Source organism: Equus asinus, chromosome 3, assembly GCF_041296235.1.
Source record: "Equus asinus isolate D_3611 breed Donkey chromosome 3, EquAss-T2T_v2, whole genome shotgun sequence".
Lineage (NCBI taxonomy): Eukaryota > Metazoa > Chordata > Mammalia > Perissodactyla > Equidae > Equus > Equus asinus.
Window position 1 is genome coordinate 108,179,491 of NC_091792.1, and position 27,922 is coordinate 108,207,412.

Here is a 27,922-nt window from a genome sequence, read left to right on the forward strand (position 1 = left end):
GTAAAAATCATATATTAGGCCACAAAACAAGTCTCAATAAATTTAAGAAGATCAAAATAATACCATGCATTTTTTCTGACCACAAAAGTATGAAACTAGAATTCAAGTACAGGAAGAAAATCAGAAAAACCACAAAAATATAGAGATTAAACAAAATGCTGCTGAAAAACTATTGGGTTAATGAAGAAATCAAAGGAAAAATCAAAAAATTCCTGGACTCAAATGAAAATGAAAATACGACATGCCAAAATCAATGGGATACGGCAAAAGCATTTCTAACAGGGAAGTTTACAGCACTTCAGGCTTACCTCAAGAAAGGAGAAAAATCCCAAATAAACAACCTAACAGCACATATAAAGGTACAGGGAAAAGAAGAACAAACACAGCTGAGAATCAGCAGAAGGAAAGAAATAATAAAAATCAGAGAAGAAATAAATGAAATAGAATCTAAAAAGAAATAGAAAAAATTAATGAAACCAAGAACTGGTTCTTTGAAAAGATAAACAAAATGGAAAACTACTCATACAAAAATTACAAAGTCATCCCATTTGCAACAACATGGATGGACCTTGAGGGTATTAGGTTAAGCAAAATCAGCCTGACAGAGAAAGACAAGCTGTATGATTTCATTCATATGTGAGAGATAAACAAACTTCTTGCTAGACTTGCCAAGAAAACAAGAGAGAAGACTCCCAAAAATAAAATCAGAAATGAAAGAGGAGAAATTACAATGGATGCCTCAGAAATACAAAAGATAATAAGAGAATACTATGAAAAACTATAAGCCAACAAATTGGACAACCTAGAAGAAATTGGTAAATTCTTAGACTCTTACAACCTCTCAAAACTGAATTAAGAAGAAATAGAGAATCTGAATAGACAAGTAAAGAGATTGAAACAGTAATCAAAAACCTCCCTAAAAATAAAAGTCCAGTACCAGACAGCTTCTCTGGAGAATTCTACCAAACATTCAAAGATTTAATACATATCCTTCTGAAAATATTCCAGAAAATTGAGGAAGATGGAACACTTCCTAACACAAACTATGAGGCCAAAATCACCTTGATACAAAAGCCAGACAAGGACAACACAAAGAAGGAAAATCACAGGCCAATATCACTGATGGACATAGAGGCAAAAATCCTCAACAAAATATTGGCAGACCAAATGCAGCAATATATTAGAAAGATCATAAACCATGAAAAACTATATGCCAACAAAAGGGATAATCTAGAGGAAATGGATAAATCCTAAACTCTCACAACCTCCCAAAGCTGAATCAAAGATAAACAGATAATCATAATAGACCAATCACAAGAAGAAAGATTGAAGCAGTAATCAAAAGTGTCCCAAAGAATAAAAGCCCAGGACCAGACGACTTCCCTGGGGAATTCCACCAAACATTCAGAGAAGATGTAATATCTATCCTTTTCAAACTATTCCGAAAAATTAGGGAAGATGGAAGACTTCCCAATGCATTCTATGAGGGCAACATCACTCTGATACCAAAGCCTGACAAGGACAACACAAAAAAGTAAAACTATAGGCCGATATTGCTGATGAACATAGATGCAAAAATCCTCAAGAAAATTTTGGCAACCCAAATACAGCACTACATCAAAAGGATCGTACATCATGCTCAAGTGGGATTTATACCAGGGACACAGGGATGGCTCAACATCCACAAATCAACCAACGTGATACACCACATCAACAAATTGAGGAATAAAAACCACATGGTCATGTCAATAGACGTAGAGAAAGCATTTGACAAGATGCAACAGGCATTCATGATAAAAATTCTTAACAAAATGGGGATAGAAGGAAATTACCTCAACAAAATAAGGGCCATATATGACAAATCTACAGCCAACATCATACTCAATGGATAAAAACTGAACGCCATCCCTCTGAGAACAGGAACAAGACAAGGATGCCCACTGTCACCACTCTTATCCAACATAGTATTGGAGTTTTTGGCCAGAGGAATTAGGCAAGAGAAAGGAATAAAAGGAATCCAAATAGGGAGTGAAGAAGTGAAACGCTCACTGTTTGCAGACAACATTATCTTCTCTACAGAAAACTCTAAAGAATCTACTGGAAAACTATTAGAAATAATTGATAACTACAGTAAAGTTGTGAGGTAAAAAATCTACTTATAAAAATTAGTTGCATTTCTATACTCTAATAATGAACTTACAGAAAGAGAACTCAAGAATACAATTCCATTTATAATCACAACTAAAAGAATAAAGTAGCTAAGAATAAATTTAACTAAGTAGGTAAAGGACTTATACAATGAAAACTATAAAACATTACTGAAAGAAATTTATGATGACTTAAAAAGATGGAAAGAAATTCCATGCACATGGATTGGAAGAACAAACATAGTTGAAATGTCCATACTACCCAAAGCACTCTACAGATTCAATGCAATCCCAGTCAGAATCCCAATGACAGTCTTCATGGAAATAGAATGAAGAATCTTAAAATTCATATGGGGCAACCAAAGATCCCGAATTGCCAATGAAATCCTGAGAAAAAAGAACAATGCTGGAGGCGTCACAATCCCTGACTTCAAAATGTACTACAAAGCCCTAGTAATCAAAATAGCATGGTACTGGTACAAAAACAGGCACAGAGATCAATGGAACATAACTGAAAGCCCAGAAATAAACCCGCACATCTATGGACAGCTAATCTTTGATGAAGGTGCCAAGAACATAAAATGGAGAAAATATAGTTTCTTCAACAAATGGTGTTGGGAAAATTGGACAGTCACAAGCAAAAGAATGAAAGTAGACCATTATCTCCTGCCATACGCAAAAATAAATTCAAAATGGGTTAAAGACTTGAAGATAAATCCTGAAGCCATAAAACTCCTGGAAGATAAAGTGGTACACTCTTTGACATCTAACTTAAAAGGATCTCTTCGAATACTATGGCTTCTCAGACAAGGGAAACAAAAGAAAAAATAAACAACTGGGACTTCACCAGGCTAAAGAACTTCTGCAAGGCGAAAGAAAGCAGGATCAAAACAAAGACAATCTACCAATTGTGAGAAAATATTTGCAAATCATATATCTGATAAAGGGTTAATCTCCATAATATATAAGTAACTCATACAACTGAACAACAAAACCAAACAGTCTTGACTAAAACATGGGCAGAGAATATGAACATACACTTCTCAAAAAATGATACACAGATGGCCAACAAACACATGAAAAGATGCTCAACATCACTAATCATCAGGGAAATGCAAATCAAAACTATACTATGATACCACCTTACACCTGTTCAAATGGCTATAAATGCTAAGACTAAAAATAACAAATGCTGGAGAGGGTGTGGAGAAAAAGGAACCCTCATACGCTGCTGGTGGGAATGCAAACTGGTGCAGCCACTATGGAAAACAGTATGGAGATTCCTCAAAAATCTAAAAATAGAACTACCATATGACTCAGCTATCCCACTATTTGGCATGTACCCAGGCAACTTGAAATCAACAATCCAAAGTAACATATGTACCCCTATGTTCATTTCAGCACTGGTCACAATAGCCCAGACACCGAAACAATCCAAGTGCACATCTACTGATGATTGGATAAAGAAGATGTGGTATATATACACATGGATTACTACTCAGCCATAAAAAAGACAAAATCATCCCATTTGATACAACGTGGAAGGACCTGGAGGGAATTATACTAAGTGAAATAAGGCAGACTGAAAAAGACAAACATCAGATGATTTTCACTCATATGTGGAATAAGAACAAACACATGCACAAAGAAAACAGCTCAGTCATTACCAGGGGAAGCGGGGTAGGGGGTGGGCACATGGGGTGAAGGGGAGCACTTATGTGGTGATAGTCAAGAAATAATGTACAACTGAAATTTCACATTGATGTAAACTATTATTAACTAAATTTTTTTAAAAAAGCTGATCGCCTTGCTATACCAAAAAACAAACAGGAAAAAGAAGTGTTGGTGAGAATGTGAAGAAAGGAGAACCCTCATACACTGTTGGTTGGCATGTAAATTGCACAGCCAATAAGTAAAACAGCATGGAGGTTTCTCAAAAAAGTAAAAGTAGAACTGCCATAGAATCCAGCAATTCTACTTATGCATATTTATCTGAAGAAAACAAAAACACTTATTCTAAGAGATATAGGCATTTGTACGTTCATTGCAGCAACAGCCAAGATATGAAAGCAATGTAAATGCCATCAATAGATGAATGGATATAGATGTGGTATATACACATTGTGGAATAGTACTCAGACACAAAAAGAAGGACGTCTTGCCACTTGTAAAAACACTGATGGACCTACGGGGTATTATGCAAAGCGAAATGTCAGACAAAGAGAGACAAATATTATATGATGTCACTTGTATGTAGAATCTAAACCTAAAACATACAAACAAAAACAGGAAACAAACAAACAAAACTAAACAGAAACAAACTCATATATACAGGAAACAAACTAGAGTGGATACCAGAGGGGGGAGGGTTTGGAGGGTCGGTAAAACAGGCAAGTGATTAAGAGGTACAAACTTCCAGTTGTAAAATAAGTCATATGGGAATGTAATGTATAGCACAGGAAATAATATTGTAATAACTTGTATGGTGATGGTAACTAGACATTGTGGTGATCATTCTGTATTTTGCATAAACATCAAATCACTATGATGTACATCTGAAACTAACTGGATATTGTACATCAATTATTCCTTATTAAGAAGAAACAAATGAAATTATACCAAAAAAAAAGAGACATGGCTACAAATACTTTGACAGTCCTCCCATCACGTCTCCACCTCTTGAACTATGCCAGGGCTTGCAGTTGTCTCAATAAAAGAATGTGCTGGAAGTGATGCAGCTTAACTTCCAGCCTAGGTTAGAAAAGGTAATATAGTCAATGTCTCTCTCTGTATCTTTCTCTCTGACTCTCTTTCGCTTCCTCTCTCTCACTTTTTATCCAATCACTTTGGAGCCTTGTGCCATACCCGAAGTACCCGAGAAAACGAGATCATGTGGTAGAGAGAAACAAGCCATGCCAGTTGTTCCAGGGCCCCTGCAGTTTGAGTTTTCTCAAACCAATCACCAGATGTGTGAGTGAATAAGTGTCAGGTGATTACAGCCCTAGGCACCATATGACTGTGACTACCTAAGAAACTCTGTGCAAGAACCAACTAGCTGAGCCAAGCCAACACTCAAATTATGAAAGATAATAATAAAGCAAGTATTATTGTTCTAAGCCTCTACATTTGCACACAGTTGTTATGTGGTGAATGATAACTGAAACAATATTTGTAGGTTATTTTTTAGTTATAAATATATAACAATATTACAATTAAGATATAGCTGCATAAAGGAGAAACTATAAATTTTACATTTTATAAATAACTGTAACCTAGAAAGAGGAGTCAGAGTAGGATGATGATTAAGAGCTTGTTCTCTGGACTCAGATGGCCTGGATTCCAGTCCCTGCAAAACTACTGCAAAGTTGTGTGGAATTGGGCAAGTTACTTAACCTCCCTATGCCTCAGCTTCCTCAGTGAAATAGAGACCATAGTAATGGTATTATCATCATCTTGGGATTGTTGAAACAATGAATGTAAAATACGGTAAAGCACTAAAAACACTTATTCTATATACTTGCTGTATACAGCAAAATTCAACTTGCATTAACTACTGTCACTATTAAATGAATAGAAATATTTCCACAATGGCTCTAGTTGCTATATGTTACCTAATATAGGTTTAAAATGTAACATTTTTCAAATACAAATGATAAAAATAACAGCAATTTCCATTTTGACTATGTAGGAATTAAATTTATAGTATAACCCAATGACTGACAAACTAGGACTTCTAGTCCAAATCTGGCCAGTCATTTATTGTTAATTTTTTCATGAAATATATTCATATATATTATTCATATAACATATATATATTAATATAACATAAAATTCACCATGTTAATCAATTTAAAGGTGCAATCAGGGGTATTTAATACATTCACAGTGTTGTGCAATATCACCCCAATTAGATCCAGAGCATTTCCATCACCCCCAAATGAGACCCATTAAGCAGTCACTTTCTATATCTCCCTTTTCATAGTCTCTGGCAAGAACTAGTATGCCTTCAGTAACCATGGACGACTTATTCTGTAGATTTAATATAAATGGAATGTTATAAACTGTGGCTTTTTGTGTCTAGTTTCTTTTATTTAGTATGTTTTAATATCAATCTATGTTGTGGTATGTACTATTACTTCATTTCTTTTGATGGTGAATTCTATTCTGTTGTATTGATACACTACATTATGTTTTTCCACTCACCTGTTGGTGGACATTTGAGTTGTTTCCACAAGTAGCCAATTGTGAATGTTGCTACTGTGAATATCCCTGTCAATCCTCATTTTGAACACCTGTTTTCAATTCTTTGGAGTATGTATATGTCTAGAGATGGAATTTCTGGGTTATATGGCAATTGTATTTTTAACCATTTGAGAAACTGCCAGACTGTCTTCCAAAGTAGTTGTACCATTTGATATTCTCAGCACCAATTCATGAGATTCTAATTTCTCCACATCTTTCTCAAAACTTGTTTTATTATTTTTTTTATCGTAGCAATCCTAGCTGGTTACAAAGTAGTATCTCACTGTGGTTTTGAATTACTTGTCCCTGATGTCTAATGGTCTTAAGCACCTTTTCTTTTGCTTGTTGACAACTTGTAGATCTTCCTTGGAGAAATGGCTGTTAGCAACCTTTGCCCATCTTTTTAATTGGATTGTTTTGTCTTTTTGTTGTTGAGTTGTAAGAATTCTTCATATATTCCTGATACAAGTGGCTTATCAGATACATGATTTGCAAATATATTTTCCAATTCAGTGGGCTGTCTTAACTTTCTTGATGGTGTTCTTTGATATACAAAAGTTTTTAATTCTAATAAGACCAAATTATCTATTTCTAATTTGGTTGCTTGTGCTTTTGTGTCATATTAAATAAACCATTGTCAAAGACAAAGTCAAGAAGATTCCTTCTTTATTCTCTTCTAAGAGTTTTATAGTTCTGTCCCCTAGATTTAGGTTTTTGATCCATATTGAGTTACTTTTCTATCTGCTGTGAAATGAGAATCCAACTTCGTTCTTTAGCATATGGATATCCATTTTTCTCCCACCATTTGTTTAAAAGACAGTGATTTCTCCATTGAATTGCTTTGGCATCCTTGTCAAAAATCAGTTGACTTTAAGGTGAAGATACGTTTCTGAATTTGCACATCTGTTTTATTGATCTATATATCTATCCCCTGCCAGGACCATGAAGTTTTGATTACTGTGGATTTGTAGTAGGCTTTAAAATCAGGAAGTGTGAGTGGAACAAGTTTCTTCTTTCTCAATATGGTTTTGGCTGTTCAGGGCCTCTTTGCAATTCCATATGAATTTGAGGATCAAGTTTCTCATTAAGCAAAAAAGCCCATTGAAATTTGGATAGGGGTTTCATTGAATATGCAGATTGCCTTGGGGGTTATTGCCATCTTTCCAATATTAAGTCTTCCAGTCTGTGAATCTGGGATGTCTTCCCATTTATTTGTGATCCTTAATTGCTTTCAGTAATATTTTGTAGTTTTACTATCCAAGACTTTGCCTCCATGGTTAAATTTATTCCCAAACATTTTATCTTTTAGATGTTATTGCTAATGGTATTATTTTCTTTTCATATTTTTCATTGCTAGTGTAGAGAAATACAACTGACTTGTGTGTTAACATTGTATCCTGAAACATGTTAAAATTTTTTTATTAGCTCTTATTTTTTGTGGATTCTTTAGGGTTTTCTGTATATAAAATCATATCATCTGTGAACAGAGATAGTTTTACTTCTTCCTTTCCGATCCCAATGACTTTTATTCTCTTTCTTGACTAATTACTCTGGCTAGAACTTCCAGTACAGTGCAAAGTAGAATTGACGAGAGCAGGCATCACTGTTTAATGTGCTTTTTTTTTCATTCTAATATGTGGTGTACATTGATTGATTATTGTATGTAGAACCACCCTTGCATTTCTGGGACAGATCCCACTTGGAAAACTGTACAACTTTTTTATATGCTACTGGATTCAGTTGACTGGTACTTTGTTGAGAAGTTTTACATTTTCATCAGGGATATTAATGTGTATTTTATTTCTTGTGATGTTTTTCTAGACTTGGTTGAAGATTAATGATGGCCTCATAAAATTAGTTGGGAAGTGTTACAGAACACTCTCTTTTTGTATTTTTTAAAACGGTTTTAGAGAGATTGGCATTGTTCTTCTTTCAATATTTGGCACAAATTACCACTGAAGTCATCTGGTCCTGAGCTTTTCTTTATTGGGAAGTTCTTGATAATTGAGTCAATCTCTTACTTTTTAGGTATGTTGAAAATAACCACTTCCTCTCCATCAGTTTAAGAATTTTTTAAGAAATTGTTTTACTTTATCTAGGTTATCTAATTTGTTAGCATAAAATTGTTCAAAATGTTCTCATAATTTTTGGAGAATCAGTAGTTATGTCTCCATCTCATTATTGATTTTAGTTCTATGCATTTTCTCTTTTTTTGCAACTAACATTCTTTTCTTTTCCTTACATTGGAGTATAGTTGATGTACAATATTATATTAGTTTTAGAAATACAACATAGTGATTCAACATTTAAATACATTTTGAAATGATCATTATGATGTCTAGTTACCATATGTCACCAGACAAAGTTTTTAAAATATTATTGAGCATATTCTGTATGCTGTACCTTATTTCTCCTTGAATTATTTTATAACTGCAAGTTTGTACCACTTAAACCTCTTCACCCATTTGGCTCATCCCCCTCTTCCCTCCCCTCTGGCAATCATCAGTTTGTTCTCAGTATCTATGAGTTAGTTTCTGTTTATATGTTTGTTTTGATTTGAAATTTCATATATGCGTGAAATCATATGTTATTTATCTTTCTATGACTTATTTAACTTAGCATAATGCCCTAGGTCTATCCTTGTTGCCACAAATGGTATATATATATTAATATATATATATCCACTCATGTCCTCCATCTATTTTTTTAATCAGATTGCTTTGTAGATATTGAGCTCTATAAGCATTTTATGCATTTGGGATATTAACGCCTCATCAGACATCTGATTGCAAACATCTTCTCCCATTCAGTAGGTTGTCTCAACATTTCGTTGATGGTTTCCTTTGCTGTGCAAAGCTTTTTGTTTGATGTAGTCCAATTTGTTTATTTTTGCTTTGTTGTCCTTTCCTGAGCAGAAGGATGCAAAAAAATCATTGGTAAGACCAATATCAAAGAGATGACTGCCTATGTATTCTTCTAGGACTTTCTTGGTTTCAAATATTACATGTAATTCTTTAATCTTCTTTGATTTTACTTTTGTATATGGTATAAAATGGCGGTCCAGTTTCATTCTTTTGCATGTAGCTGTCATGTTTTCCCAAAATCATATATTGAGAAGACTGTCTCTTCCTGATTATATACTCTCACCTTCTGTATTGTAGATTAATTGACCATATAAGCATGAGTTTATTTTTGGTCTCTCTACTATTTTCCATTGATCTATGAGTCTCTTCAGATTTTCTATTTCTTGCTAATTCAGTCTTGGAAGAGTGTATATTTCTGGTAATTTATCCATTTCTTCTAGATTGTCTATTACTCGTTGTATAATTCTTCATAGTAGTCTCATGCTTCCTTGTTTTTCGGTGATATCTGTTGTAGCTTCTCTTTCATTTCCAATTTTATTTATTTTGGTTCTCTCTTTTTCTCAATGAGTCAGGCTAAAGGTTCATCAATTTTGTTTGTCTTTTAAAACAACCAGCTCTTAGTTTCATTTATCTTTTCTATTTTTCTTTAGTCTCTATTTCATTTATTTCTACTCTGATCTTTATTATTTCCTTCCTCCTACTAACTTTGGGATTTGTTTGTTGTTCTTTTTCTAGTTCCTTTAGATGTCAGGTTAGATTGTTTATTTGAAATTTTTCTTGTTTCTTGAGATAAGTGAGTATCACTATGAACTTCCCTCTTAGAACTATTTCTGCCATGTCCCATAGATTTTGGGAAATTATGTTTCCATTTTTATTTGTCAGGATATTTTTTGATATCCTCTTTGTTTGCTTCATTAATTCATTGGTTGTGTATTGGCATGTTGTTTAGTCTCTACGTGTTTGTGTTACTTCCAGTTTATGTCTGTTAATATTTGCTTTACGTATTTAGGTGCTTCTATGTTGGGCACGTAGCTATTTACAAGTGTTATATTTTCTTGTTGGATCATTCCGTTTATCACTTTGTAATGTCCTTGTTTCTTGTTAGATTCTTTGTTTCAAAGTCTATTTTTTATGATATAAGTATTTCTACCCCACCTTTCTTTTGGTTTCTATCTGCGTGGAGTATCTTTTTCCATGCTTTCATTTTCAGTCTGTGTGTGTCTTTATATCTAAAGTGAGTACTTTATTGGCAGATATAGACAGATCTTCTCTTTTCATTCATTCATACACCTTATATCTTTTGATCAGAACACTTAATCTGTTACATTTAAAGTGGTTAATGATAGGCTTGCATTTATTGGCATTTTATTAATTATTTTTGGATGTTTTTACAGTTGTTCTCTGTTCGTTTCTTCTCTTACTCTTTCCCCTTTTGATTTGATGACTTTCTTTAGAGTTATGTTTGGATTCCTTTCTCTTTATTATTTTTTGTATCTTTTACAGCTTTTTGAGTTGTCGTTACCAAGAGGTTCATATATATCAACATATGTATATATTCATTTATTTTAAGTTGATTGATGCTTAAGTTCAAATGCCTTCCTAAAACATTATAGTTTATTTTATTTTTATTTTATTAATATAAATTTTTATTTTGTTTTTTATTTTATGTTTTTGATATATATTTTATATCTTTTAATTGTGTCTCCCTTAATTATTGTATTCCTTAATTATCATAGATATAGTTGATTTTACTACTTTTGCTTTTAACCTTCATACTAGCTTTATAATCTGTTGATCCTCAACCTTTACGATATTTTTGTCTTTAATAGTGAAATATTTTTCTTTCATAATTTTCTTATATCTAGTTACAGCCTTTTCTTTCTATTTAAAGAAGTCCTTTTACCACATCGTGTAAGACTGGTTTAGTGGTGATGATCTCCTTTAGTTTTTGCTGGCCTTGGAATCTCTTTATCTCTCCTTCAATGCTGAGTGATAATCTTGCTGAGGAGAGTATTCGTGGTAATTGCTTTTTTTTTCTTTTCAGCCCTTTGAATATATCATGACATGCCTTTCTGGGCTGCAAAGTTTTGCTGAAAAATCAGTTGATGGTATCATGGGGGTTTCCTTGTACATAACTAGTTACTTTTTTCTTGCTACTTTTAAGATTCTATCTTTATCTTTAATTTTTGACAGGTTAAGCATAATGTGTCTTCATGTGGACCTCTCTGAGTTTGTCATGTTTGGGAATCACTGTGATTCCTGAACCTGGATATCTTTTTCCATCCTCAGGTTAGGAAAGTTTTCAACTATTATTTCTTCAAGTATGTTTTCTGCCTCTGTCTCTCTATCTTCTCCTTGGACCTCTATAATGCAAATACTACTATGCTTGATATTCCAGACGTCCCTTAGACTATCTTCATTTTTTAATTTTTTTTTCTTTTTGCTGTTCAGCCTGGGTGATTTGCACCACACTGTCTTCCAGATCACTGATCCATTCTTCTGTATCATCTAGTGTGCTGTTGATTCCCTTTAGTCTATTTTTCATTTAAGCTATTGTATTCTTCAGCTCTGATTGGTAGTTTCTTGCATTTTCAATCTCTTTGTTGAAGTTTCACTATGCTCATCAATTCTTCAACCAAGATCAGTGAGCATCATTATGACCTCTACTTTGAACTCTTTATCAGACAGATTGCTTACATCTATTTCATTTAGTCATTTTTCTGAGGATTTTTATTTGGAACATATTTCTCTTTATCCTCATTTTGCCTAATTCTCTGTGATTTTTTTCTTTATATTAGGAAAGTCAGCTACATCTCCCAGGCTTGAAAGTGTGGCCTTTTGCAGCAGATGTCCTGCAGGGCCCACCAGTGCAATCCTCACAGGCCACCAGACCCAGTGCCTAGGGAGTGTCTCTGATGGGGCCTGTGTGAGCCCTCCTGTTGTGGTGAGCTTCTAGTGTGCTGGCAGATAAGGCTGGCCCCTGGCTTAGGTGACTGTGTAGCCAAGCTAAAACTGCTGCAGATGTGTTGACAGGTGAGGCTGGCATCTGAGAATGGCTGGCACAGACTCTTGGCCGCTACTGTTGTGGGCATATTAGTAGATGGGGTTATCATCCAACCAACTGTAAGGTCCAGCCATAGTTCAGTGGTGGGTGGGGCTCTCAGCACTAGCAGCCAAGAGGGAGGATCCCACAGTGACTTTAATGTCAACAAGGCAGAATGAGATCTAAAAAATGGCTACTGCCAGTGTTTCTGTCCCTGGGGAGAGTCTCAATTGCTTCCTGTCTCTCCAGCTGATGCTGCAAGATTAGTACATGGGTCTCCCTTATGTTTGGCCTATGCGCTTTTCAATTTGGTGTTTTTGTGTTGGGTTACAGGTCAGTGAGTCTGTACATGAGCCCTTTAAGAATGAATTTTCCTTCTCTATAGTTCCTCAGTTTTCCTGGAAGTATTCCCCATTGGTTTTCAAAGCCAGGTGATTTGAGGGCTCATCTCACGTGTGCAGGATTAAGGTTTGAAGTCCCTGATGTGCAGCTCAAATTCCTCACTCTTCAGGAAAAGTTCTGTATCTTTGATATCCCTCCTGACCATGAAATGCTGTGGCTAAGGTGTGTTTATTTTCTTTAATGGGGCCATATGTCTACCTCCCCTACCCTTCTCAGTGATGTCTATTATCATGGAGACTCTGTTCCTCCAGTTTCCACCTTCCCTTCAGAAGGAATTATTCCATATGTAGTGTAGCTTTCTTGTGTCTGCGAAAGGAGGAGAGCGCAGACTCATCCTATGGCACCATCTTCTCTCATTAAACTCAATTGTAATCATTATCATTTCCTTATGGCTTTGGGTTAGTTTGTTAGTCTTTTCCTAGTTCCCTGAGGTACAATTTAGGTAACTTATTTGATATTTTTTTTCTTCTGTATGCAGGCAGTTGTAGGTACAAATTTTTTCTGAACAGTGTTTTTTGATGGATCCCATGTTTCGGTATACATAATTTTTCTTTTCCTTTTTCTCAAAGTATTTTCTAATGTACCTTGTGATTTTCCTGTCACTTATTCGTTAGTTAAGAGTACAATTTTAGGTTCCATGCCAAGGTGGTGACATAGGAGGCTCCTGAATTCATCACTTCCTACAGACACACTGAATCTACAGCTAGACATGGAGCAAATCCCTCTGAAAGAAATCCAAAAACTAGCAGAGCGATTTCTATACATTGGGAAAATGAGAAAATACCCACATCAAAATGCATATGAAAGGCTGAGACACACTCTCATCACAAACCACCTGCCTGGCATAGCACTATACAAATGGCAGGAAACTAACAGCACCCAGTTTCTCCAGGAAGAGTGAAGGGTGTCAATCCAACATCTAACACAACCATTTTTACAACTTCCACCTGAGGGAATGGCCCCCTAATCACAAAACTCTGGATGACAATGGGGCTTTTGCCCATGAGACCCACCAGTCTATAGTAAAGAAAGAAACAGTTCTTAACAGGGACTGTTTTTTGCTGTCTCCCAAGGGCTCAGTGCAGAGGGAACAGACAGAAACTCCCCTCTCATAGTCTTTCTCTGAAGCAGGATTACTTGCGTATTTCAAAAGCTGCTTCCTGAGGGTCAGGCTTTTAGTTTAGCATATTTGTGGAAGCTGATTGTAATCCTCCCAGAGACCAGAGAGTCCAATGTATGCCATATCTGTGTTCTCCCTCCTGCCTGCTCAATGTCACTGGTGTCTCCCTGGAAAGAACTTCTATACACTTCTATAGCTCCAGCTTCTGCAGCTGCTTCCCAGAGGATGCATTCATGGATTGAATGGCCATGGTGCTGAGAATAACTTAAAGCTGAATTTTCCTTAGTTCTGTAGAAAATAAAAAAAACAATTCTTAACAGGCTGTTTTCCCAGGGCTCAGCATAGAGGTAGCAGACAGAAATGCCCATCTCCCAATCTGTCCATGAAAGAGGCCTATTTGCACACTTTAAAAACTGCTACCTGATATATATATACAATGGAATACTATCAACCATAAAAAAGGACAAAGTCGTCCCATTCACAGCAACATGGATAGACCTTGAGGGTATTATGTTGAGTGAAATACGCCAGACAGAGAAAGACAAACTCTGTATGACTCCACTCATAGGTGGTAGTTAACATATAGACAAAGAGAACTGATCGGTGGTTACCAGGGGAAAGGGGGGGTGGGGGGAGGGCACTAAGGGTGAAGTGGTGCACCTACACCATGACTAATAATAATGTACAACTGTAATTTCACAAGGTTGTTAACTATGATAATCTTAATTTAAAAAAGAGAGAAAAAAAACCCTGCTACCTGAGCTCTGGCTTCCAATCAGCCTGCATGCAGTGGTGAGATCTTGTCTTTCCAGACACTAACAACTTTTGTCACACCCTCAACTACTGGGAGCAACTAAGAACAAAGAAAATGGCTTGAAAATCACAAATGCTTGAAAAATCACAAAAATAACCAAGAACTCAAGCTACACTAAACAACCAGATTCATTCCTACACAGTACAATCAAGACTGGGAGAGGTGGCTATTTTAACTAAAGCTTAGAAGTCAACACAGAGAGTCAACGACAATGAAGAAATAGAAGAATATGTTCCAAAGAAAAGAACCAAATAAAACTCCTGAAACGTAACTCAACAAATCAGAGATAAGTGATTTATCTAATACTAAGTTAAAATAATGATATGCTAACCACGGTCGGGAGAACAATGCATGAACAAAATAAGAATTTCAAGAAAGATATAGAAAATATAAGAAAGTAGCAAACAAAAATCACAGAGCTGAAGAATCCAATAATTAAATGGAAAAATTCAATTGAGGGGTTTAAAATAAGATTAGATCAATCAAAAGACAGAATCAATGGACTCAAAGAAAGGGCAGTTAAATTAATCCAATCAGAGTAGCAAAAAGAAAAAAGGAATAAAAAAGAAAAAAGGAATAGTTGAAGGGACTTATGGGGCAACATCAAGCAGACAAATATTTGCATTATAAGGTTTGCAAAGGAGTAGGGAGAGAGAAAGATGCAGACATCTCATTCAAAGAAATAATGGCTGAAAAGTTTCATAATATAGGGAAAGAAAGAGTCATCCAGACCCAGGAAGCCCAGGGAGAACCAAAAAAGATGAATCTAATAAGACCCACACCAAGATGCATCATAATTAATTTTTCAACAAAGACAATGAGAGAATCTTGAAAGCAGCAAGGCATAAGCAACTTGTTACATATAAGACAACCTCATAAGCCTATAAGCAGATTTTACAGCAGAAATTTCACAGGCCAGACGAGATCACACTATATAGTCACATTAGTGAAAGAAAAAACTGCCAATCAAGAATATACTGCCTGTCAGGATAGTCCTTCAAAACTAAAGGAGAGATATTGAAATTTCCAGACAAGAAAAGCTGAAAGAGTTCATCAACCCTAGCAAGCTTCATAGGAAATGTTAAGGGAAGTTCTTCAAGCTTAAACAAGAGGATGCCAACTAGTAACAGGAAAAGATATAAAAGTATAAATCTCACTGGTAAAGGTAAGTATGTAGTTAAATTCACAATACTCTGATGTAATGATAGTGGGTAAATGATTTATGAATTTAGTATGAACATTAAAGACAAAAGTAATACAAAATAATTGTAACTCCAAAAATTTGTTAATGGCTACTCAAGGTAAAAAGATGTACACTGCAACTTCAAAAACACAAAATTTGAGGGGCAAGTAAAAATGCAGAGCTTTACTATGCATTTGAACTTAAGTTATATTAGTTTAAAATAGGTTTGCTATAAATATAAGATGTTTTATGTAAGCTTCATAGTAACCACAGAACAAAAATCTATAAGAGATGTGTTAAAGATGAACAGAAGGAAACCTAAGCATACCACTACAGGAATCATTGAAATGCAAAGGAAGAGAGAAAAAGAAGAAGAAAGAAAAATAATAATTATAAAATATCAAGAAAATAATTAACTAATTGGAAATATAAAGTCCACACCTATCCATAATTACTTTAAATATAAACAGACTAATTACCCAATCAAAAGACAGAGTGGCTGAAATGATAAAAATGCAGATCCAACAATATACTGCCTAAATGAGACTTAGTTCAGTTTTAAGGACACACATAGGCTTAAAGTGAAGGAATGGGCAAATTGACAAACATTTTGTTAGACTCACTAAGAAAAACAGAGATAAGGTTTAAATAAAGAGAATGAGAATAAAAGGAGAAATTACAATGGATACCACAGAAATACAAAGGTTAATATGAGAATATTATGAAAAGATATATGGATACCCTGGAAGAAATGGATGAATTCTTAGAATTATCCAACCTCCCAAAACTGAATTGAGAAGAAATAGAGAATCTGAATGGACCAAACACAAGTTAAGACATTGGAACAGTAGTCAAAACCTCCCTAAATTCAAAAGTCCGAGACCAGACAGCTTCTTTGGTGAATTCTACCAAATATTCAATGATGATTTAATACCTATGCCTCTCAAACTATTCCAGAAAGTTGAAGAGGCTAGCGTGCTTCCTAACTAATTTTATAAGGGAAATGTTACCTTGAAACCAAAATCAGACAAGAACAACAAAAACAGGAAAAACTACAGGTCAATATCACTGATGAACATAGATGCAAAAATCCTTACCAAAATATTGTCAAATTGAATACAACAATATGTGAACAGGATCATACATCACAATCAAGTGGGATTTATTTCAGAGACACAGGGATGGTTCAAAATCCATAAATCAATGTGATACACCACATTAACAAAATGAAGAATAAAAAATCACATGATCACATCAATAGATGCAAAGAAAGCATTTGACATATTGCAACATCCATTAATGATAAAAACTGTCAATAAAATGGGTATAGAGGAGGGTACCTCAACATAATAAAGGCCCTATATGACAAACACACAACCAACATCATGCTCAACAGTGAAAAACTTAAAGCTATTTCTCCAAGAACAGGAACAAGACAAGGATGCCCATTATCACTACTCTTATTCAAGTAGTATTAGAAGTCATAACCAGAGTAATTAGGCAAGAAAAAGAAATAAAAGAGATACAGATTGAAAAGGAAGAAGTAAAACTGTTGCTATTTGTGGATGGCATGACTCAATATTTAGAAAACCTCAAAGACTCCACCAAAAAACTATTAGAAATACAATTAACTAATACAGAAAAGTTGCAGGGTGCAAAATTAACAAACAAAAGTCCCAGTTACAATCACAACAAAAAGAAAAAAGAAACCTAGGAATAAATTTAGCAAAAGAGGTGAAAGATCTGAACACTGAAAACTATAAGGCATTATTAAAATAAATTGAAGAAAACATAAAGAAATGCAAAGATATTCCATGCTCATGGATAGGAAGAATAAACATAGGTAAAGTGTCCATATTACCTAATGCAATCTACAGCTCAATGCAATCACAATTAGAATCCCAATGACATTCTTCATAGAAATACAGCAAAGAATCCTAAAATTTATATGGAACAACAAAAGACCCCAATTTTCCAAAGCAACCCCAAGGAAAAGCAACAAAGCTGGAGATATCACACTCCCTGACTTCAAAATATACTACAAAGCTATAGTAAAAAACCCAGCATGGGGGGCTGGCCCCGTGGCCGAGTGGTTAAGTTCGCGCGCTCTGCTGCAGGTGGCCCAGTGTTTCGTTGGTTCGAATCCTGGGTGCGGACATGGCACTGCTCATCAGACCATGCTGAGGCAGCGTCCCACATGCCACAACTAGAAGGACCCACAACAAAGAATATACAACTATGTACCAGGGGGCTTTGGGGAGAAAAAGGGGAAAAAAATAAAATCTTTAAAAAAAAAAAAAAAACCCCAGCATGGTACGGGCACATAAACAGACCCACAAGTCAGTGTAACAGAATTTAAAGGGCAGAAATAAACCCACATATCTATGGGCAGCTAATTTTCCACAAGGAGCCAAGAATATACAATGGAGAAAGGAAAGTCTTTTCAATAAATGATATTGGGAAAAGTGAACAGCCACATGCAAAAGAAAGTAGATCATTATCTTATGGCATACAAAAAAATTAACTCAAAATGGATTAAAGACAATGCAAGACTTGAAATCATAAAAGTCATAGAAGGAAACATATGAAGTATGCTCTTTGACATCTGTCTTAGTGGTATCTGTTTGAATACCATGTTTCCTCCATCAAGATAAAAAAAATAAACAAAAGGGACTACATCATATGAAAAAGTTCTGCATGGGAAATAAAACCATCAACAAAATGAGAAGACAACCCTCCAACTAGGAAAAAATACTTAAAAATCATATGTCCAGTAAGGGGTTAAGTTCCAAAATATATAAAGAACACGTACAACTCTACACCAAAAAAACAAACAAACTGATCAAAAAATGGGCAGAGGATATCAGCACACATTTTTCCAAAGAAGATATGTAGATGGCCAACAGGCAAATGAAAGGATGTTCAACATCACTAATTATTAGGGAATGTAAATCAAAACCACAAGAAGGTAACTCACCTCATACTCATCATAATGGCTGTTATTAAAAAGACAAGGAATAACAAGTGTTGGAGAGGGTGTAGAGAAAAGGTAAACCTTATGCACTGCTAGGAATGCAAAGCAGTGTAGTCACTATGGAAAAGAATATGGAGACGTCAAAAAAATGAAAATAGTGCTACCATATGATTCAGCTATTCCACTTCTGAGTATTTATCCAAAGAACATGAAAGTAATAATTTGAAAAGATGTTCACTCCTATGTTCATTGTAGCATTATTCACCATAGCCAAGATTTAGAAGTAACCTGACTCCCATCAACAGATGAATGGATAAAGAAGATGTGATATATTTATGCAATGGAATAGTACTCAGCAATAAAAAAGACAAAATTGTGCCATTTGTGACAACACGCATGGACCTTGAGGGTATTATAAGAAGCGAATTACATCAGACCAAAAGTCAAATACCCTGTGATCACTCTCATAAGTGGAAGATAAAAACAACAACAAAAACACCACATAGACGTAGAGATTAGATTGGTAGTTACCAGAGGGGAAAGAGAAGGGAGGAAGACTAAAGGGGTCATAGGGCACATGCATGCAGTAACAAATGGTTATTAGTATTTGAGTGGTGAACATGATGTAGTTTCCATGGAAATCAAAATACAGTGGCATACACCTGAAATTTACACATTAAACCAATGTTACTTCAATAAAAAATAAATAAGTACATAAATAAATAAATAAATACACATGGAAGATTTCACCTACAAAAAAAATCCTTTGAAACATCATCCAGGAAATTCTGAATCAGCTGTAAAACAGCTCTATCTCTGTTTCTCCAGTCAAACAGACTACAGGTACAGTCACCTCTCACTTCATATAGTTGTTACACTCATCTGTAATATATTACATAACACAGTGTCTTGTATATGCAAGGTCATCAAGTTTTAGTTAGATGATAGCATTTGTAGACATTAAACAGATTTATATAAATACAAAGTCATCGGGGCTGGCTCCGTGACCGAGTGGTTAAGTTCGTGCGCTCGGCAGCAGCAGCCCAGGGTTCAGATCCTGGGCGCGGACAGGGAACCGCTCGTCAGGCCACATTGAGGCGGCATCTCACATCCCACAGCTAGAAGGACCTGTAGAACTAAGAAATACAAATCTGTACGGGGGGTTTGGGAAGATAATGCAGGGAAAAAAAAAAAAAAAGATTGGCAACAGTTGTTGGCTCAGGTGCCAATCTTTAAAAATAAAAACAAAAGAAAACAAAAACAAAGTCATCTACCTGTTTTTTTGACTTGCTGTAATAGTGCTCTGACTGTTCATATAATGTATGTACTTTGTGGTGTAGGAGTTATATTTTAACTTCCTGATTGATTCTTCCTCAGATAGAAGCATGAGCAATGGCAAAAGGAAACAGCAATTTGAAAAGAAGCATTGCATTCCACCAGGGTGGCTATGAAATGGATTTAAATTATGCTGCTGCAATGGCTGAGTTGTTACTTTAGCCCTGGGAGTGCTGGAAAGGTGCTGGTGTGGCCCACAGAATACAGCCACTGGATCAATATGAAGACAATCCTGGATGAACTTGTCTAGAGAGGTCATGAAGTGAGTGTTCTGACGTCTTCAGCTTCCATTCTGGATAATCCCAACAAACCATCTGCTATTAAATTTGAGATTGATCCTACAACTTTAAAAATAATATGAACACTTTTTCATGCAGATAACCTCTAAATGGATTTATGATCTTCCAAAAGATACAGTTTGGACGTATTTTTCACTAATGCCAGAAACCCTTTGAGAATATTCTGGTTGGATTAAAAAGTTCCGTAAAGATGTAGTTTTGAAGAGGAAAATTCCAAAAAACTACAAGAATCAATGTTTGATCTCCTTCTTGCAGATGCCATTGGACCCTGTGGTGAGCTGCTGGAGGAGCTACTTTAAATACCAGTAGTGTATACTTTCTGCTTCTCTCTTGGCTGTACATTTGAAAAGTATAGTGGGGGACTTCCATTTCCTTCAAACCACATAGTTATTTTTTTTTTATTAATGTTATGATAGATTAAAACCTTGTGAGATTTCAGTTGTACATTATTGTTAGTCACGTTGTGGGTACACCACTTCCCCCTTTGTCCCCCCCCCATAGTTATTTTTATGTCAGATTTAAGTGATCAAATTATATTCATAGAGAGGGTACAAAATATGATTTATGTACTTTATTTTGACTTTTGGTTCCAAACACTTAGTGAGAAGTGGAATGACCTTTACAGTGAAGCACTAGGTAAGTCATGGTTTTAGTTAGCACCTTGAAGTCCTGACTCTCTTAGTGTCTTGGAAGGTGTGTTTATAAAGTCAGAGGAATGTGTTTCCTATAAGTGGAATGAAGAAATTATAAAATGATCTCTCAAGCTGAAAAATATTACGGAAATGCTTAAATTTTAGGTCACTGAGGAATTGGTTCCTATGGTACAGCTTAGTTTCACTTAAAAATTAAGCTTATTTACCATATTAGTTGAAGGATTCCTTTACAATAGAGAGATTTATTGGCTCTTAAGCAGACTCAGGAACCTATCCTTTGAGGTTTCTAATGGTTTCACGTTTCTTCAATAAGTATTTATACATCATCTCTTTAAAGATCTAAAATTCTTTTGAAGGTGGATATATACATTATTAAACAATATTTTTTGAAAATTATCTATTCATTAAATAAAAAATGAGCCAAAATTCAGAGTGAGCACATCCATTGCCATAATTTATAAAAATTTTCCACATTTATTTGCAAAACATTTTATTTAGTAAGAAAATAATATTAAGCTTCTAACAAACCAAACGCGAGAGTAACCCTACTTTCCAAAACCTCACAGTTTACCTGGAAAATCTGGGATCAAGGGAATAGCTTGTTAAACTGTAGGAACTAAATTGAGTCCTCTGGGGAAAGATGTTCCCATGCACATGGTAAGGTTAACTGAGGAACTGAAATCATTGTTTACATCTGCATTTGATACTTTTGTGCTTTACAGAGTAAACAAGTGTATGTTTAATTCTTTAGTGGCTTAGGTATAATAAATGTTTTATGATTCTGAGAGATCTCATATAACTTTAGAGACAAAGTCTGTTACACTTTGTCTTTGTGTATATATATATGAAAAACAAGCGTAAAACATAAACATATACAAAACATATATATATATATTCAAACCACAGACAGGTTTCAATATCTTTGACTATGTCATTCTAGGTTCTTTTAGAAAATTACCTGGTATATCCACATTATGATATTCTAGTTTCCTCTACCTTTGCTTTCCTTTTTCCCTTCAGGAAGACCCACTAGAATAACTGGGTTAATGAAGAAAGCTGAAATGTGGCTCATTCGAAGCTATTGGAATTTAGAATTTCCTCCTCTACTCTAATCACATTTTGAATTTGATGGAGGACTCCACTCCAAACCTGCGAAACCTCTGCCTAAGGTGACCTATTCTGGTTTGCTTTTTTTTTTTCACTTTGCATTTTCAGTAGGATTGATTCTGGGTTCTTCATTCAGAATGTTTGACTCACAGTGAGAGAGATAGAGAAAGTGACCTGGCAATGAAAATCTCATATATTTCTACTAAGTTGCAATTATATAAATTTCCTTATCATGACAGAATAAAGTATTATACTTTGGAGACTTTGGGAATAGGGTCAGTTAAATCAAGGCCTCATTATTCAAAACATAAGAAAGTGCCAGCAATTTATTCAGAAAACAATCTTAAAGTGACTAGCATAGGCGAGGCATAAGTGAAGGACAAGCAGAGAAACGTTGTAGAGCCTGCTTTTGCCCCACCACACCAGACATTTAACTTTCAAAGATAGAATATAATCAAGTAATAAAAATTGGGTGAACAGTAAAACAAGGACAAAACATAAAGCTACCATAATGCTAGAGAACATCCCATAGGATTGGATCATAATACCTCAGGAGTGACGTCAGCAATCTGGTGGCACAATGAAATGTCTTGGGTTTCTCCCCCGCTTCAGCAACAAAAATTGTTATCCATCCATGAACAAAAGGGCCTTAATGGGAGTTTTAGGATCCAGCACCATAGCCAGGGGACCGTGGAAGAGTCTCACGCATCTGTGCTTCTGGTAATAGGTAGACAGACTCCATATTGGCCGTGGTACCTAGAGAAGACTGGGAATTGTTTACAGCTCCTCATGGCTGCAGTCCAGGAGCACCTACAGAACACTGACTTGGGCAGTCACCTGTGTATTAGAGAGCCTTTGGAAGCCCAGATTTCCAGAAGAAGTCCCAGCATTTGGTTGGAGCACAAAATACATGAGTTTCAATGCTTTGGAGTGGGTGAGAGGAACAACTGGACTTTGCCAGCATCACCCCTCCCCTAAGGGGCAGCACACTTTAGGGCTAAGAGAAGTCCCAAGATTTCTCCTGCAAGGGAAAAGGAGAGCCGGTGAATGGATGCCAAACTTCGCCACCTGTTAGGATGCTTTCAAAGACTCGTTTCTCTCTCACAGCATACAGAGTATTAAATTATCTCTTCAGGGGCCAGCCCCATGGACAATTGGTTAAGTTTGGCCCCTCCGCTTCAGTGGCCCAGGGTATTGCCGCTTAGATCCTGAGTGCAGACATGGCACCACTCATCAGGCCACACTGAGGTGGCATCCCATATAGCACAACCAGAAGTACCTACAGCTGGAATATACCAATATGTACCTTGGGGGCAGGCTTTGGGGAGAAGAAGAAGAAGAAAAAAAAAGAGAAGATTGGCAGCAGATGTTATCTCAGATAGATACCAATCTTTAAAAAAGAAAAAAATATGAATTTGGTGACTGGTGGGAGGGAATAGATCAAGAGAGTGGCATATAAGATTCCCTGAAGGCGTTAAAGGGACTTGCTTCCTCCTGCTGTGTTCCAGACTCACCAGGAAGCCTGAGCACAAGCCACAATGAAAATCTCTCCTACAGATACCCCAGCTGGGCTGTAGGCACCCACAGAGCACTGAGTTCTGAACTCACAACTCCTACAGGCAGTTCCCTGCAAGAGGAAGCTTTGACAGACGGCTAGGGAGCATGAGCAGGAAGCAGTTAAGGGTCTGGGGCAAGAGAGAAACCACAAACTTGAGCTGTAGCAACACCTCAGGGAAAGAAAAGGGAAGCCAACAGCATCTGGACAGGTGCTTTATAGGGTGGCGAGAAGACATACAGCCTTTAGAAGCCTTCCACAAGAGGGAGCAAGAAGCATGACGCAGGTGTGTCCATAAAAGGTCTGTGAAAACCACATCTACAGCAGGACCAAAGAAAGTCTTCTCTGCCTGAAGACTGTTAGCAGAGATGGAAGTAGGTGACTGCCAGTTTAAGTGCAAAAACAACAACATAAAACTCCAAAGAACATGAACAATCAAGGAAATATGAGATGAAAAGTTGACATTAATCCTCCAGTAACCCAATGCAAAGATATGGAGATATACTACTCACTCAACAAAGAATTCAAAATAGCAGTTTAAGGAAACTCAATGATCTTCAAGAAATTCAGAACACTTGTACACTGTTGGTGGGAATGTGAATTGGTACAGCCTCTATAAAAAGAAATATGGAGCTTCCTCAGAAGCAGAACTATCCTATGATCCAGAAATCCTACTTCTGCATATATATCCAAAGGTTAGAAAAACAGAATATCAAAAAGATATCTACAATACCATGTTTATTGCAGCATTATTCACAATAGCCAATATATGGCTAAAACCTGTGGATGAAGGAGTAAAGAAGATGTGATACACACACACTCACACACACACACACACACACACACACACACACAGGAATATTATTCGGGCATGATAAAGAAAGAAATCCTGCCATTTGGAACCACATAGATGCCCTTGAGGGCATTATGCTCAGTGAAATAAGTCAGACAGCAAAAGACAAATAATATTTGATATCACTTATATGTGGAATCCAAAAAAGTTGAACTTGTAAAAACAGAGTGGAATGGTCATTACATGGGCTGGTGGGAGGGAGGGGATGGAGAAGATGTTGGACAAAGGGTACAAACCTGTAATTCAAAGATAAGTTCTGGCAATATAATGCACATCATAGTAATCATAGTCAACAGTAGTCTATTAAATACTTGAAACTTTCTAGCGAGTACATCTAAAATGTTCTCACCACACACACAAAAAATGATAAATATGTGACCTGATAGAGCTGTAACCTAATAGTACAGCGGTAATCATATTGCAATATATAAATGAATCAAATCCTCACATTGTATACCTTAAAACTTACGGAGTGTTATATAACAATGATATCTCGGTAACTCTGAGGAGAGGAGGTTGCTTGCCCTTTGTTGGGAAAGATTTACATTTGTAAGGGAGACCTCCATCTGTAAGGATGCCTCCCTCTCTGTGCCAGGAAGACGGGGAATGACCTTATCTCTAGAAACTCTTAATGGGGATGATGGACTTAAGTTGGTTACTGTCTGGCAACCTCATGTAACTGACCACCCCCCAACATCCTCCTTTGTCTTTAGCTGAAGATAATATTTAAGTGGTGACTTCTGCCATTTACTCAATCCGGTTTGATTCTTATCTAAAAATTATAGGACCACCCAATAACCAGAACCTATAGGCCCTGATATCATTTTAACAACTTTTTTACATATTCTTTCATCTTGTAAAGAGATAACTCACATACCTATGCTTTAAATTTAGCCCTATGCTCAGCTCATTTTTGCAGCAGCTGCAGTGGCAGCAGCAGCAGGGGCAGCAGCGGCTCCTCCTGCCCATGGGTCCTGTCCCGACTCAGCAGCTCTGACTGCCCTTGGGTCCTGTCCCCATGCACCAGCAGCAGCTCTGACTGCCCATGGATCCTATCTCCTTGCTATTCCACACTATTTTCTAAATAAAAGAGCACTACTGCCAGATCTTGAGAGTCCAAGAAATCTTTCTTTCGACTCCTCGGCTCACCAATCGCGCATCAGTAATCATATTGCAATATATAAATGAATCAAATCTGTGCATTGTACACCTTAAAACCTACATAGTGTTATATGACAATGATATCTCAGTTTTCAAAAATGGAGATTTAAACAATGATTAGGCTAAGACAGTAAACATTTTATGTTGGAAAGCTTAGGTCATTAATTTCCAGGGGGAAAAAATCAATTTAAAACAAAAGCATCAAAAAAAAAACGAGGAAGAAGTTTTCACCAGGTATCCAGGAAACATTTCACGCCTTACATTTTTGAGGGAGGTGGAGGGGCAAGATCTGCATTGAGCAATGAAGAATTTACTTGGTATAGAATGTAATAAAATTTGGAAGCTGGTAAGGATCAGGGACCACAAGTAAGGACAATTCTGAAACAATTACAGGTGAACAGAGCTTTATCAGGAACTTTATATATTATACATACGCTATATATTTTTATATATATTGAGCTACTCGGGGAGGTGACCAGCTCTCTGCCGCAGGAAGCCTGCTGTATCTCTCCCACTGTGAGGCAGCTGCTCCCTGGGGGACTCAGTGAGGTGATGATGAGGACCTATCACTGTCAGTTACACATAGCCCATTCTACCAGGACATCCATTTTACAGAATGATTTCAGGGCCAAATATGTCATACATAAACAAGTCAGAAATATGGTCCCTCATTTAAATAACAAATATATTTCTGGATTACAAACAGAAATCTGAAGGCTGTTTAATGGAAACTCCAAACAATAATATCAGACTCATGAATAACAGTGATTCCTAACTTCCAGCCTTTAAAGAGTGATTTAGGGGAGAGCTTGGGAAGTACTGACAAAGATTAAAGTGAGGTATAAATTATTATAGAACTTAGAGGAAAAAGATACAAGTCATCCCAATCAGAATTAACTTTTACCTAGTGCTCATTGTCAGAGAAATAAAATACTAATGACTAAACTAAAATAATTCTCCAGAAAACCTGCCGGGAATAAACACAAATGTTTTAGTAGAACTATAAGAATAAAGAACTAAAGGTGAGTTAATATTCTGCTGTGTGGCCTCCTTCCAAGGATCTACATTCATAAGTATTAGCAGTATAAATGTAGAGTCTGAGTATACTATTTTCCAAGAGTTATCTCCTCCTCACTACTGTGTAATGGCTCTCTTCAGTTTCTTGCTTAACAAACGCAAATACACACATACTTGCAAAAAGATACATAGTAAAGGAAATTAATCCCATATTACTTGTATCCTTACAAACTGAGAGATTAGGTCTGTTATATAACAGACACTGATGAAAACATAATGGAGTTTCCTCAAAAAATTAAAAATAGAATTACCATAAGGTCCCAGAATTCCACTTCTGGGTATTCATCCAAAAATTGAAATTAGGATCCCAGTGAGATATTTACACACCCATCTTCATAGCAGCCGTAATTGCAAGAGCCAAAACATGGAAGTAACGCACGTGTTCAACGACGGATGAATTAATTAAAAAAAAATGTGATATTTACACACAATGGAATATTACTCAACCTTCAAAAGGAAGGAAATTCTGACACATCCTACAACATGGACAAACCTTGGGATATTATGCTGAGTGAAGTAGGCCACTTACAAAAAAGACAAATACTGGATGATTCCACTTATATGAGCTAACTAGACTAGTCAAATTCATGAAAACAGCAAGTAGAATTAAGATTGCCAGGAACTGGTGAAGAGGGGAATGGGGAATTGTTGTATAATGGGTAGTCCCAGTTTGGCAAGATGGAAAATTTCTGGAGATCGGTTATACAACAAGGTGTATATACTTAACACTATGTAACCGTACACTTAGGGACAGTTAAGATGGTGGATTTTGTTATGAGTATTTTACTACAATTAAAAAAAAACAGCCACTGCTTTGTAATTCTTGATAATTCCTGATTCCCTCTCTTTAGCTGTTTTCAGCAATCATTTCAATAGTGTTTGCTACACTTTTGCTCTTTCATAATGGAGCAAATCTTTCTCTGCAAGAAATGGAAGAGTTTGCCCAGAGCTCTGGAGAAAATGCTACTGTCGTGTTTACTCTGGGGTCATTGGTCAGTAACATGACAGAAGAAAGAGCCAATGTGATTGCATCAGCCCTTGTCCAGATTCCAGAAAAAGTTACCTGAAGTATCTTACAGTGGACAACTACTTA

The 27,922-nt window shown here is 36.1% G+C and overlaps 1 pseudogene; it reads left to right on the forward strand.

The window, feature by feature from the left end:
• The first annotated feature begins 241 nt into the window (after positions 1-241).
• LOC106840168 (UDP-glucuronosyltransferase 2B31-like) lies at positions 242-27,896 on the forward strand (annotated as a pseudogene).
• The last annotated feature ends 26 nt before the right edge of the window (positions 27,897-27,922 follow it).